Below are 15746 nucleotides of genomic sequence, written 5' to 3'. Positions count from 1 at the left end.
TTTGTGTATTTTACAAAATTTGGTTGTACTGGAAACAAGTGTTTCAATTCATGCTCAACATAAAAAAGGTTCTCTAGATAGTCATAGAGAACTCTGCCTGTGGGTAATTCCTTGGGTGCCGATGAACTAGCAGAGGAACTGGCTTGGTTGTTTTCATATTGATTCAATTTGTCAACATAATCCTCATTCCTCATTAACTTATCATTGATTACTAAAGGACTTGTAAGTCCTTTACTCTGTAAGATGCCATACTTTTCCATAAAATCATCTATATCCTCCTACATATTCTGACATTTTCTTTCCAGGTTCCGCATTAGAGTTCTTTTTGTCAATACTTTATTGATTTCTAGGATAGTTCCAGTTCTATCCTTAATATTCAGCTGTTCTAATTGGTGCCTATTTCTGCTATTCAAAAAGTTTATTAACCTGATAGCTTCTTCAGGTTTCCCTCCTAGCTCTTCCTTGGTTTTTTGAATCTCTTGAAGAGCAAATTTGACTAAGTCGATCTATTCAAAAATGATTTGTATTGATGACCAAACATCATTGATTGATTGAGTGATGTTGGTCCATAATATTTTCTTGATATATGTTAAAGGCTTTTCAAATGTGAGATCCTTTTCCAGTGTTTTTACTTGTTGAGCCAAGCCTTTGTTTTTCCTCACTTCTTCAGAAAAATTGATCTTTGACACATCATATTTCTACTCTAAGGTAACGAATTTTTCCTTTACCTTTTGGAGCTCAGTGACCTGGAGCTTCATTTCCTCCATGGATTTGATCAATTCTTCAGTGCTCTGACTTGAAGTTCCTACCTATGTTGTACCTGTACCTATACCTGTTACTTCAATGGTTTCAGCAGTTGCCAAAGGGACATTTGGTGCAAGGGTTGTTGCTAGTGTAGAAGGGACTGCTATGGAAACCACTGGTACTACATTTTGAGGTTGAGATATCGACTCAATCTGCCTACTTCATAGTGTTTTTTCTAATTCCTGCTCTGTTTCCTTTAATTGCTCATTTAGCTTGATGACCAAGTCCATGAGCTCTTCTTCAGCCTTCTTTTCAATTACTTTAGCAGTCTGTGGATTCATAATTGTTGGCAATTTCAACTGCTTTCTCAGGGCAGCTATATCTTCATTTTTCTTCTTTATTAGGGCCTTTGCATCTTTAACATCCTTTGGGTTATGACCTAATCCAATAGTCAAATCCTCCAATGATTTGATTCTATTGTCTTTTGCCTGTGAGGAAGCTCTTTCTAACTGTAGCTGAGCAGTGGTGTTATTCAGTGAATTCTCCAATCTGTGTGCCATCATGGCCTTGCTTGTCAATGTTGAATAAACCATTTCCCCTGTTTGCTTATGCAATTATATTTGATCTATGGGGTGAACATCCTTGGCCAAGACCTCAAAATATATTTTGGGGTAGTCTGCAAGTGTTTTAGTCTGCTGTACTTTAGGCTTTAAAAAGCTCATTTGCATTTTGGCTTCCTTGATGTCATAAGCTGACATCAACCTAGTTTGATTAGTAGGAGACATCTTCAATTATTGAGTGTAATCTTGGGCCTTTAGCTATTCATTTTTGACCTTTATTTCCTTGAGTTTTTCTCTAATGTCTAAGGTCTTGTTAGATGAAGACCTGAAGGATGAAACTTCAGTACTTTGTTGTCTTTCAAGCTCCTGTCCTTTTGAACTAGAAGGTGTCCCACCTACTGGGAATGTATGCTGAGTGTCTCCACCTTCTTTCCTCAAACTCCTTGTAGTTTCTTTAAAAAATTCTTCTTCTGAGTGTGGATTTAGCCTGTGCCTCTTAGCACTAGGCTAGTCTGAAGGACCACTGGGAGGGGTAGCTACTTCCCTATCTCTTTTTAAGCTCTTTTCCTCATTCAGAGGAGTCTGGAAAACAGGGGGGTCTCCCATATTAACCTGAGCTGGATGGGTCTATGGCTGAGCCTGTTCTTCAGAGATGTCAGGCTGCTTCGACATGTCTGATTGCCCTGATGCTGGAGTACTAGTTCATTGTTCTTTTCCCTGTGATGGTTCTGCAAGGGGCGCACAAGTTTCCTATGAGTGCCTTTTTGAAGTATCTGATGTAGAGGCACTAGTTCCTGGTGTTGGCTTCTGAGAAGTCCCAACTGGTACCTATTCAAAAGATTCCAGGTCAACTCTTTTTTTAGGTCTTTCATCACATTATCTACATTGACCTGATCACTATCCATCTCAACTATAGTCCCTTCCGTCCATTCATCCATATTAGCATATTGCTCTATTTCAGGGACTCCGTGATGAAAATATGGTGCTAACTTGTTTTTCATTCTCCTATCACAAATGAAACTGTGTGGGTCATATCTCCAATCAAAACTTTTATTTAATCTCATGTTTTCTAGGATTTCTTCTGTTGCTTTTCCTGCTTCTCTATTGTTGCAGACAAATGGGCCTAGGTGATCATTAATTCTTAGATGTGCTTTCTTCTTAGCCCTGGTGAAGTGAATCTAATCTGAGTTATCATTTGCCTATAATACTCCAATGCAAACAACCTCATAGGAACATATTTTGGTAGTTTGAATGGAGGAAGCTCACAACCGTATATCCTGATCTCTGTGTGATTCTGGTACAAGTACCAATCACCTATTTTGTACTGCTTGGATAGCTGAAGGATTCTTTTTATTTCATCACTAATCCTAGGAGGAGGATTTCCTGTCAGCATGGTGGTCAGTGGGTGGACAAACTAGTCAATGAATTCATTGTATGAATAAGGACAAGAAAATGAATGGTGAAAGATAGAAGTCCAAAAAATGACTGATCTAAGATTACCCTTTGTATCAAGTTTATTTACTGAAAATGGGAACTTGTCAGACTGATAGTAAAGTATAAGGTGATATATACTTGAATACTTTTTCATTGTCTAACCTCATGAACTAGTCATGGATTTTCTCAGCAATGAATGCAGCATAGTTGTACTTGATAGCAGGAGGCTGACCAGGGGTGAAAATGGACATGAAAACTAGGGTCAATTCATCTACATACTCACTAGTATTGAATCCCATGACTGTATCTACCAAGTCAACTATATTTTTCCTGTCTTTGTGAAGAAAACTAACAAATAAGGAGGGGTATTTTTGGGTTGATGTTTCTTATCTATGAAAGTCTAGCAAAGGCAACTGAGTTCAGACTAGGACAATTTAGATGATTTCTCAAGTAAATCTCCAAGGGAAATGGGGGTGAGGTCTTGACTGGGATGAAATTGAAGCATCTCATTAATTGAGTCTGTAGTGATATTGTGAAAAGAACAGTTTGATTGGGAGACATTACTGCTCTAAGGTTGGGATCATAGTTGGCATGACACTGATGGATAATGTTAGGGAAAATGCGCACAGAGGGGAGAAAATACATTGGGAGATTGGATTCCCAAAGTCCTATGGTATCATAGCCATTCATGTGATTATCTCGGTAGTGGAAAAATACTTTCAGGTGGTCTTTATCAGTATCAAGGTCTTTTATTTGAAAATCTTTATCTACTAAGGGTAGATAATCCAAATCATGGTGAGGGGTAGTGATACGTGCTACATTGAGGGCTACGGGGGTTTCCATTCTGGTTCTTGTGGATTCAGATAGGAAATTGGGGCTTTTTATGTGAAATTGGTGAAACAGAGGGTCTTGGGAATTTTGAATTCTAAATGAAGGAACTGACTTACAATGAAATTTGGGTTTTTCCAATGAATTACATAGGAAAACAAGTATTTGCAAGGTTTCTGGACGGAAACCAGTAAATACCGGTTTTTAGGGATGGACAATGGAATGCAGGATCGAGGGGTGTGAATGGCGACTCGGAGCGGCATCGACTACAAGTTTGAGGGTGGCTGGCATTTGGGTGCACGAGCTGGTTGATTTTCAACATTCAGGTTGCTGCATGCATGTGTTCACAGAATAGGATGACAAAGTGATTACCTTTGTTTTTTATGTAAAGTCAAATTTGGCAGGTTTGGGATTTGGACAGGTGGCGTCAGCGAGAGAATGATTTGATGTTTTGTCAGTAGCGGGAGGTGGTAAGTGGTTTTCATCGCACCACTAATGGAGGGGAGGTGTTATTTGGGTGCAACTGCGCGATTCCATACGATAAGCGACACGTGGCAATGGCACTGTTTAGAAAACCGCTCGCCATCGTGTGCTAAAGTTCGGTCATGGAGGGCCATGCAATATGTATGACAGTCATCAGATCTGAGGGACCCAATCGGATGACTATCAGGGAGTTGAAATGATTGGTGGTTACCGGAGGGCAGGCCCACATAATTAAAGGTTTTTAATTACATCAGGGGCGATGTGATTGGTCGAAGAGGTTATAATTAACCGTGGGGGTTAATTAATCCTTTTATTAACATGGCAGGGTCGGGGTTCTTAATTAGTTACAGTTTAACTAATTAATCACAATTATTGGTGTTGTTAAGGTTATATTTAACCAAGGGGCAGGATATATAAGAATTTGGGGATTTTGCATAGTTATAATAATACAGGAATGGGTAACCTTTATATAGGGGAACTATATAATAATAAAATTAGTGGTTAATATTACTTTTATAAAATGCACTCTAAGTACATGTTTCCGAAAACATTTCATCATATAACATCACTTAGGCTAAAAATACGTGAGGGTTTCATCTAGATAGAATGTTTTTAATTTTCCTAAGTAAAATAGGGTTTTACTTTAGGAAAATATCTATTAGGGAAATGAATGATTTATGAAAGGGGGTGATTGTTGGTGAAAGGGATTAAGTGCCTAATGTATTATAGATTATTGGGTCGAGGGTCCGGTCCCTCCAAAAGTCAGAGAAATGATCTGAGCCCCTCTAATTTGATAGATACCTTGACACTTAGGGAAAATTAGTGAAAATTTAGGGGAAATGAGTAGGGAAGTTAATTATTTTTTACTTTGCTTGTTGATGTGCCTTTCCATGTGATACATGTCTTTTCCTTGTGATGAAAGCAAAATATTTACACATTTAGACTTATCATTCACCACATATTATTCTGCAACCATCATCTACTTACCCTACCTACTTAACCTAGCATTTTCACTTCTTTATTAGGGTGCACTTAGACTGGGAAACCCTGATCAAACTTTCTTTTCTTTTACATGGTGATGCCTATCCTAGTCTACACTTATTACATCCAAGGGCTCAGATTAAACTGTTGAGCTCCTTTTTTCACTCTACCTATCTATTTATCTGCCAAGATTACACTGTTTGGTCATATATTTATTCTCTTTTTCTACAACATGAAATTGAAAATATGAACTAGTCAAGTTTAAACTATTTGACTATTCATGAATTGTGGCATAGGTGACAAGATGCACACAATTGTTTATTCTACAAAAGTAAAAAAGTAGTGGCATTTAGACTTGCACACTTTCATGGTCTTTTCTTTTTGTTGGGGTTCATTTTCTTTCATTTTTTTGACCTCTTCTTTTCACCCTTTGATTTTTCTTTTAGGGTATATCCTCTTTACATTTTTTAAATGTTTTGATTTTTTACAAATATGGAAAACCTTTGCAACATGTAAAGGTATGAACATATTACAGAGTTAATCCAAGTCAATCATAATATATGACACCTATTGGTATAGGGGTGTGACAGTGGCTCCACTTGGGGATGGCTTTCCCTGGTGGAAAGTCAAGAACAGTAGATGAGTGGCCTCTTAATGACTTTGATTGTGCTCTGTAATCTTCTTTTGCTTGTTGTTTTATTGTATGTATGACAGTGATACTTCTGAAGCTTACGGCCTTCTCTTCGGGCTTCAACTCCAAAACTTTACTGTCCAATCAACACTATGACATTACAAAGGATATAATATGTATTGTAAAGAGTATGGTAGCATTAGTAAGTAGGATCAAAGTAATGCTTTAACATCCGACCATTGAATGGTCCTTCTTCAGCTTTTGTACCATCTAACTCCTTGAGAAAATATGCATTGTTTCCTTTGAAAGCATCGATGATGTATGGTCCTTTCCATAGGAAGTCAAACTTCCCATGTTTCCCCTTGTCCTCTCCTCCGGAATCCCATCTTAACACTTTATCTCCAAGGTAGAAATCTTCTGCCTTGGTTCTTCTGTCAAATATCTTCTTAAGCTTCTCCTGCAACACTTGAGATCTTTGGTACACCTCCTCCCTGGTCTGATGCAAATTGATAGTCTGGTTTATCCTTCTTTGAACAACATTAGTTTCCACTTGACCTTCTTGGAGTATTTTCATGACAGGAACCCTTAGTGATGAAGGAAAAACAAATTCCATGCCATATACTAACTCATAAGGACTGGTTCCAATAGATTTTTTTGTTGTAAGCCTGTCTGCCCACAAACCATTTATCAGTTCTTTGTTCCAAGTTTTCTTGTTTTCTTCCAACAATTTTTTAATTATATTTATGAGACACTTATTGGAAGATTCGGCTAGTCCATTCCCTTGAGGGTAGTAGGCTGTGGAATGGCCCAATGTAATGTGATACTTGTTATAGAAACTAATTATTTTCTTTGATTTGAAAGTTGCAACATTTTCAGTAATGATTTTAGTGGGGCAACCAAACCTAGACAATATATTGGTCTCTAGGAAACCTATGATCACAGTGTCATTGGCCTGTCTGGAAGGAATGGCCTCTATCCATTTAGTAAAATAGTCAGTGGCAGTTAGTATCCATTTATGTTGGCCAGAAGAGGGTGGACAGATTTCTCCAATAAAGTCAAGACCCCATTGTTGAAAAGGTTTCTCGGCGGAAATGGGATTTAAGGGTAAAGGTAACAACTTTCTTTTGCCTTCAAAGGTTTGACATTTATGGCAAGAAGTTACAAATGTTTTCACATCTGCAAACAAGGTTGGCCAGTAAAATCCATCCCTTAGGATTTTATCTGCGGTTGACTTCCAATAGAGATGCCCCCCACAGTTTCCTGCATGAAATTCTTGGAGAGCCTTGTCAGCTTCATCTTTTAATAAACAATTCAATAAAATTCCTTCATGATTTTTCAAAGAAAGAGTATTATCTAAGATAAAAAACTTTGAAGCTTTCATTTTTAAAAACCTATTCTTGGTCCTGGATAAACCCTGGAGGAGCCTGTAGGTTTTGTAAAACATAAATTACATCAACATACCAAGGTGAGTCTGAAAAGGCCTAGTTGATTTGTGGAGTCGCCATCTCTTGCTCGTTATCCAGTTCATTTATGTCTAGGGCTTGATAATTATTTTCTGCCATGAGTTTGGCCAATCCCTGACCTTTTATTAGTTTGGTAGGTTTTGTCTCTATATCATACTCTAAGATGGTAGCAATCCATTTACCTCTTTTTCCATTAATTCCATCCTGATTTACAATGTCTTTGACAACTACATTAGTAACATAAGCTATCACATGAAAGTACAATATGTATACTCTGAAGTCTTTAATGGCTTTTACCAGTGCAAAAGATTGTTTCTCCATTATTTTGTATTTTAATGATGCATCTCTGAGTGCTTTACTAAAAAAGGCTACAAGTTTTTCACATCCTTGATCATCCTTTTGTAATAAAACTGAAGCTATGGTGTGTTTTGATGCAAAAGAAAAAATTATGAAGTCTCTATCAAATTGTGGACTGGTGAGGACTAGCGTTCTGGTTAAGGCCATTTTGATTTCTTCGAATGATTGTTTGGCCTCTACTGTCCATTTGATACTTGAATCCCTTTTTAGCATTTTATTTAGTAATCTAATGAGTTCAGTTAAGTTAGAAATGAATCTTATTTAAAAATTTATCTTCCCTAGGAAAGCTTGAAGTTCTTTAATACTTCTTGGATGAGGTATCTGTAGAATAGCTTCGATCCTAGAAGGGTCAATTCGAATGCCATCTTTGGAAATGATGTGACCTAAAATTTTACCTTCCTCCAGACCGAACAAGGACTTCTTTGGATTCAAAGAAATGCCATATTTTCTACATTTTAAAAAGACTTGTTTGAGATGGTCCAAGTGATGTTGATCTAATTTAGAAAAAATAATTAGATCATCCAAATATATAACAAGAAAATCATGAATTTCTTTGGCAAAAGCAATGTCCATTGCCCTTTGGAAGGTGGCTCCAATGTTTTTTAGTCCAAATGGCATTTTGATGTACATAAAAGTGCCCCATGGTGTTGTAAAAGCGGTTTTCTCTTGGTGATCAGGATGAACCAAGATTTGGTTATATCCTGAAAACCCATCTAAAAGTGAAATTCTAGAAGAACCCACTACCCTTTGCAAAATATGATCCATTTTGGGTAAAGGATAGTTATCTTTAAGAGAGACCTTATTCACATTCCTCAGATCAACACATAACCTTATTTCCCCAGTCTTCTTCCTAGTAGGTACCAAGTTAGACACCCACTCTGAAAACCTAATAGGGGCAATAATCCCTGCTTCATACATGTGTTTGATTTCTTTCTCAATTAATGGTAATAACACAGGGTTAATTCTTCTGAGTTTTTGCTTAAAGGGCTTTTGATTTTCTTTCAGAGGTATAGTATGTTGAATAATAGAGGTGTCATAGGACTTCAAATCTTTGTAACTCCAGGCAAAGACATCCTGGAATTCCCTCATATGTTCAACATACTTTAGCTTCTAATCAGGAGGTAAAGATTTTGATAATTTTATCATTTTTGGATTGTCCTGAGTTCCTAAGTTGTATTCTTCAATATCTACTTTTAATGGTTCCATTTTAGGTTTCTTGGGAATGTCATTGGAATCAAACAGATCTTCTAGAGGAGTTAATCCTTTGGGTAGGTGATTGTCTTTTAGGTTGATAATCTCTGTTTCTTCTTCAATTATGTCATCTAGGTCCATTTGTTTCAGATCTTGAACTTCTTTTTGTGTGAATTTTGTGGGATGAAGCATATTTATTGAACTTCCCTCGAACATCTTTGTTTTTACCTCATATATTTGATTAAAACTAACGATTGTATCAACATCTATGTTACTGTTAGAAAACTCTTCATCTAAAGTTAAAAATTTATTGATCTCCTCATCACTATCAAAAGCTTGCCAATTCTTCAGATTATCAGGGATGGCTGGTCTGTGCCTAATCTCAGCAGTGAACTGATGATTAGGTTGAAAAGGTAATTTGCAGGTGCTGGCAAACATGGCCAGACAGTGGGCTTGCAGGTTGTGTTTTCTTGGGATTGTTTGATCTGAAAATGGAATGTACTTGTTTAAGGGTGCAAGGTATCCATTTCCAATAATTTCAACTGTGAGCTATACACTCCAAATGACCTCTAAAAATGTGTAAACCTCTTATTTCTTATACAGAGATAGACTGTAGGGGCATTCACTGGACATGTCACCTCTAAAGAGAGGATGAGTTCCAGAGGCTACCTAGCCCTCTACAGGCTCTACCTAAAGAGATAAACAAGTAAACACTTAGAAGTCTTTGACATACACATGCTTGAAGTTTAAGGTCTTGCGGAATAAGACAAACAACTTTCTGCAGCTGAATAGGTGATTATGTGTGTATGCAAGTTATGTATATTTTGCTGTTTAAAACTTTATATCAGTTTTTTTTACCATATCATCTTCAGCAAATAAAAGACATCAAAATGATAAAGCAGTTCACCCCTCTCTGGGCTACATCTGCTGGACCAAACCTCTCAAACTAGGTTTGTCCTCTTGTATTAAAAATGCTACAAAGGCTAATACAAGAATATGAATGTCTCAAAGGACAGATCTGACTGTAAATACATAATCAGAAGATAGGAATTAGCCAAACATGCTCTTTCCCAAACACTAAACAGTGAATTTTGTACCTTATACAGTACTTTCCCCAATTGGCCCTAGTGGCTCTTTAAACTTGCATGGAGAATTTCGAGGTGAATATGACCTCAAATGGTTCTGAAACCTTTGCCATTAGACTCAGAAGGTCGAAAATAGCAGACATAGGCTTTTGAATCACCAAAAACGGATGAACATAGCCCCCAAACAGCTCATGCACTGAAATGGCCCTAGTGGCCCTAAAAGCTTCCCTGAAGCTAAACAGTGAGAAGAATGCCTCAGAAGGAAAAACGAGCTGTAGAAATGGATTCAAAATGTTGGAAAACTTCAGGAATGACCTTCGTTCCACATTCACTGGCTGCACAATTCCCAATGCAGCTCCCAAACTGATTTGGCCCTAGTGGCTCCTGGAACTTCCACGAAGCTAGAACACCTGCAAATTACTTCAGATGGCTGTGAAACCTATGCCAATGGCTTCAGAAGGTTGAAAGTACCCAAAATAAAAATAAAAATCGTCCAAGACCGACTTTCCTAGCCAAAGTTATGGCCATTTAATGTTTCTCCAGTCTGTCCCTAGAAAAACTCCAGCTAACTGTAGTGGAGGTCCAGATAAGTCCGCCAATTATGGCGGGTCCGCCAAATTTGGCGGTTTGCCCAGAATCCCGCCAACTTAACTGTAGTTATATTAAATGCACATGTGACCGTTTACCTTGGATTGCGTGCCCGGCGGTTAGTGTGCTGGCGGTTCGGTTAAGCCCACGGTTTTCGGGTTGTGGTCATATGGTGTGGGGCTGGCGCTTAGGGGCTGGCCCCCTTCATTTTCCCACCAATGAAAATTTAAACATTTAACTAAATTTTGGTCTGCCTTTCATTCAAATGTCTGCCATTGTGGTCCAACGGTAAATCAGTCCGCTTGTAATATGGAGGTCGTGGGTTCGATCCTCCATCCGACCAAACTTTTAAACGCACCCAACACCTTGCTGACATCATCATGGGCCATGTGGCGGCCTCTGGGCTTGCCACGTGGAAATTTCTGATTGGCTGCTGAAAAGGAATATTCTGTGGAATATTCTTTTTTTAAATTTTTTTTTTTTAATTCAAATTTCTAATGTTATGGATAAATTCTTCTTTTTGCCATAACTTCCTCATACGGCGACCTTTTTTCGAACCGTTTGTGGCACCGGAATCGGGAAGATGAGAAATTTCCAGTCATTCAAGTTCCAATCAGTTCTGAGCACTTTCATTTTTTACCATTTTACGACACTTGGTCCTGAGCTCCTGATCACACCTCCCAAATGAGAAGGCTTTTGGTCCCCAAAAGCTTACTGAATCTTTGAACTGAACTGTACAGCACTTGAGGAATAGAAATATCCTCTTCCATTCAGCCAAAAGAGCATACTGATGCCAAAATGTCCTGCCTTATCAATTGTCGTCATGGCGAATGTTGCCGCATAAACCAAGTACTCGTCGAATCCCGACCAAGCTTGTTCGCCGGACAAACTGAAAGTTTGTAGAAACCAGCAATGAAACTTTCTGATATATGAACTGAAATATTCCCCTGAACATGTTCTCTTGCGAGCTGTCACGGTGCCCATCCATGGCACCTTCGCTCCAAAAGAAGAGCTACCTCCCAAATGAGAAGGCTTTTACAAAGATGAAACACTTCATCATTTCTCCTCTTTACAATCTTGGAGATCAAATTAACTTTTTCCAAGTCAAGATTACAGTACATGCATGGTTAAAAACAAAGTAATCAACCCTTCAAGTTAATCACACATACATGTTTAAAAAAAACAAGGAAATCATCATGATCCCTGTGCACATGCATATCATTCTCATGCATGCAGTTTATCCTTCAACTTTCTCTTAAGTACAATCATAAGTACAAGATCCTCGATCACATGTACATGTACTTTCAAAGCTGAAATGAATATAACTTTCGCTGCAATAGAGTGAGTCTCATACTCAACTTTCCATCCTGCAACTTGCATTCCCTTACCCAAGAAATGCATTCAATCAAAAGACATGCAACTTTAATTGGATAAGAATTCTAACCACTTCTTACCAATCAATTTCAAAGGCACTTCCTTTAACTGCACATCGATATCAACATGTGTATCATCCTGACACATATCAATGATGGAAACTTCCTTCCCATTCTTGCCATACTCTTGCTCCAATTTCTTTAACTTTTGTGGAAGCATTGTTGGATTCAGAGTCCAACACCTTTCAGTAGTATGTCCATGCTTATGGCAATAAGTGCAACACATGTTCACCTTCTTGATAGCATGATTTTCATTGTTCAATGGAACTTTGGTTTCTTGCCTCCTTTCCTTCAAAAGTTTCCTGCATGTTGCCATTCTTTTCCAACATCTAGAAACACTATGGTTAAACAAACCACAAAAATAACATACAATTCTTTTCCAATGCTTGTGTGGAAATTCTCCATGCTTTACATGATCAAAGGAAATATGATTGAATTCATATTTATACCTTTGTCTTTCACCTTCGTTACCTTCATGAGGAGATGAATCAAATGAAGAAGAAGCTCCTTTTGGAACACCATCAATCCCTTTAATGGTTTTAGAGCTTTTACCACTCCCTTGTTCAAGTGCATGCTTATGCACACCTTCTTCTTGCAAGGTATGTTTCAAACTATTGCATTCCTCAAGAATACAACCTTTACAACCTTGAGATAAAGAACCTAAAATGAAACTCCTTCTAGGAACTGTTTCAATTGCCTTCATGGTGGCTTTGAAACTTTCTTCATAAGATTGTCCATAGCCAAGACCCAAATTCTTAGGTCTCACCTCAACCATTATTGGCTCAACTATACCCTTTGCATGTTTGCCCAATCCTTTTCCTTCATATCCCATTTTGGACATCAACTTGGACCCTATGCCTCTGGTATGTTTCTCAAAAGAACCAACATAAACATTCTTATCAGAATTTGAAGACAAACTAGAATTGTTTACCTCTTCTTCAAGCTGATACTTGGCTAAGGCTTCTTTGGCAACAAGGAGTTGTGTCTCCAACTCATGCATCCTTTCTAGATTCATGTTTGCAATATGGTGTTGGCCTTCCATTTCCTGCAATTGGTTAGAAAGCAACTGCTTCTCTTCCCTCATGGAATTCAACTGCTCTTGAAGTCTAGAGCTCTTTCTTTCATCCTCATACATTTCTCTCACCATATTCAACATGATGAAAAATTTTTGCTTCAAGCCTTCATCAAAGAATCTTGTGAAGGAGGACGATTTTGAGAACTCACTTATGGAAGTTGTCATTATAAAAATGAACAAAAGAGCTTCAACAAACTCAAACAATAAGTACTTTGCAGAATAATAAAGCAGTCAATCTCCAACACTGCTTAAGACACCTTTCAAGCTACACAATCAAGCTAGTGATGTCAGTCAAGCAACCTAGTGCTCTGATACCATCTGATCTGAAAATGGAATGTACTTGTTTAAGGGTGCAAGGTATCCATTTCCAATAATTTCAACTGTGAGCTATACACTCCAAATGACCTCTAAAAATGTGTAAACCTCTTATTTCTTATACAGAGATAGACTGTAGGGGCATTCACTGGACATGTCACCTCTAAAGAGAGGATGAGTTCCAGAGGCTACCTGGCCCTCTACAGGCTCTGCCTAAAGAAATAAACAAGTAAACACTTAGAAGTCTTTGACATACACATGCTTGAAGTTTAAGGTCTTGCGGAATAAGACAAACAACTTTCTGCAGCTGAATAGGTGATTATGTGTGTATGCAAGTTATGTATATTTTGTTGTTTAAAACTTTATATCAGTTTTGTTTACCATATCATCTTCAGCAAATAAAAGACATCAAAATGATAAAGCAGTTCACCCCTCTTTGGGCTACATCTGCTGGACCAAACCTCTCAAACTAGGTTTTTCCTCTTGTATTAAAAATGCTACAAAGGCTAATACAAGAATATGAATGTCTCAAAGGACAGATCTGACTGTAAATACAGAATCAGAAGATAGGAATTAGCCAAACATGCTCTTTCCCAAACACTAAACAGTGAATTTTGTACCTTATACAGTACTTTCCCCAATTGGCCCTAGTGGCTCTTTAAACTTGCATAGAGAATTTCGAGGTGACGATAACCTCAAATGGTTCTGAAACCTCTTCCATTAGACTCAAAAGGTCGAAAATAGTAGACATAGGCTTTTGAATCACCAAAAACGGATGAACATAGCCCCCAAACAGCTCATGCACTGAAATGGCCCTAGTGGCCCTGAAAGCTTCCCTGAAGCTAAACAGTGAGAAGAATGCCTCAGAAGGAAAAACGAGCTGTAGAAATGGATTCATAAGGTTGGAAAACTTTAGGAATGACCTTCGTTCCACATTCACTGGCTGCACAATTCCCAATGCAGCTCCCAAACTGATTTGGCCCTAGTGGCTCCTAGAACTTCCACGAAGCTAAAACACCTGCAAATGACCTCAGATGGCTGTGAAACCTATGCCAATGGCTTCAGAAGGTTGAAAATACCAAAAATAAAAAACAAATTCATCCAAAACCGACTTTCCTAGCCAAAGTTATGGCCATTTAATGTTTCTCCAGTCTGTCCCTAGAAAAACTCCAGCTAACTGTAGTGGAGGTCCAGATAAGTCCGCCAATTATGGCGGGTCCGCCAAATTTGGCGGTCCGCCCAGAATCCCACCAACTTAACTGTAGTTATATTAAATGCACATGTGACCGTTTACCTTGGATTGCGTGCCCGACGGTTAGTGTGTTGGCGGTTGGGTTAAGCCCACGGTTTTCGGGTTGTGGTCATATGGTGTGGGGCTGGCGCTTAGGGGCTGGCCCCCTTCATTTTCCCGCCAATGAAAATTTAAACGTTTAACTAAATTTTGGTCCGCCATTCATTCAAACGTCTGCCATTGTGGTCCAACGGTAAATCAGTCCGGTTGTAATATGGAGGTCGTGGGTTTGATCCTCCATCCGACCAAACTTTTAAACGCACCCAACACCTTGCTGACGTCATCATGGGCCACGTGGCGACCTCCAGGCTTGCCATGTGGCAATTTCTGATTGGCTGTTGAAAAGGAATATTCCAAGGAATATTCTGTGGAATATTCTTTTTTTAATTTATTTTTTTTAAATTCAAATTTCTAATGTTATGGACAAATTCTTCTTTTTGCCATAACTTCCTCATACGACGACCGTTTTTCGAACCGTTTACGGCACTGGAATCGGGAAGACGAGAACTTTCCAGTAATTCAGGTTCCAATTAGTTCTGAGCACTTTCATTTTTGACCATTTTACGACACTTGGTCCTGAGCTCCTGATCATTGTTGCAAGTTGAGTTTCCAAAAATGTGTTGAGAATTTCTATGACTGTTCCTCTATAATATCCTAATATAGGATCCCTAGTTAAGTATTTTCCTTTAATCTGTTTAATTATTAATTTTGAATCTCCTATGATAGACACTCTGATTGCTCCTAATCTCTTAACAAGTTTAAGACCCAACAAGAGAGCCTCATACTCTGCCATGTTATTGGTGCACTTAAAATTTAATCTGTAGGCATGGCCTTCAGCATGATCATTTTCTAGATTGTACACCCAAACTCCTGCTCCTTCCCCTAGTTTATTGACTAAGCCATCAAATTATAAATGTCGAAGGATTTCGTGCTCATAGTTGGTGTCTGGGGTAGTAGGAGCTTGTTTAACAGTAGGATCTGGTTTTTCATTCTCATCTGATTTTTCTTTATTATCTAATATTTCCCGAATATGAACACTTGATTTCTCTTTTTTAATTTCTTTTGGTTCTGCTACTAAAACTTCTAAAGTATTGGAAGCATTGGCTTCTGCATTGTAAAGAATGAATGAGTCCATATCAGAGTGTACTGAGTAGATAGGGAAATTTTGGGGTCTTCCCTGACTGCTTACTACATATTTCATCAATGTTTCTCTGTATAGTTTCTTTGGTTATCCAAAAACCGATATAGTAGCATGTGACATATCCAATTGAAGAGATCCTTGAAGTT

Source organism: Pinus tabuliformis, chromosome 1_2 (genome assembly GCF_031772625.1).
Source record: "Pinus tabuliformis cultivar Carrire ecotype Pingquan chromosome 1_2, CPIR1, whole genome shotgun sequence".
Classification (NCBI taxonomy): Eukaryota; Viridiplantae; Streptophyta; class Pinopsida; order Pinales; family Pinaceae; genus Pinus; species Pinus tabuliformis.
Note: the sequence above shows the minus strand (reverse complement) of the source record.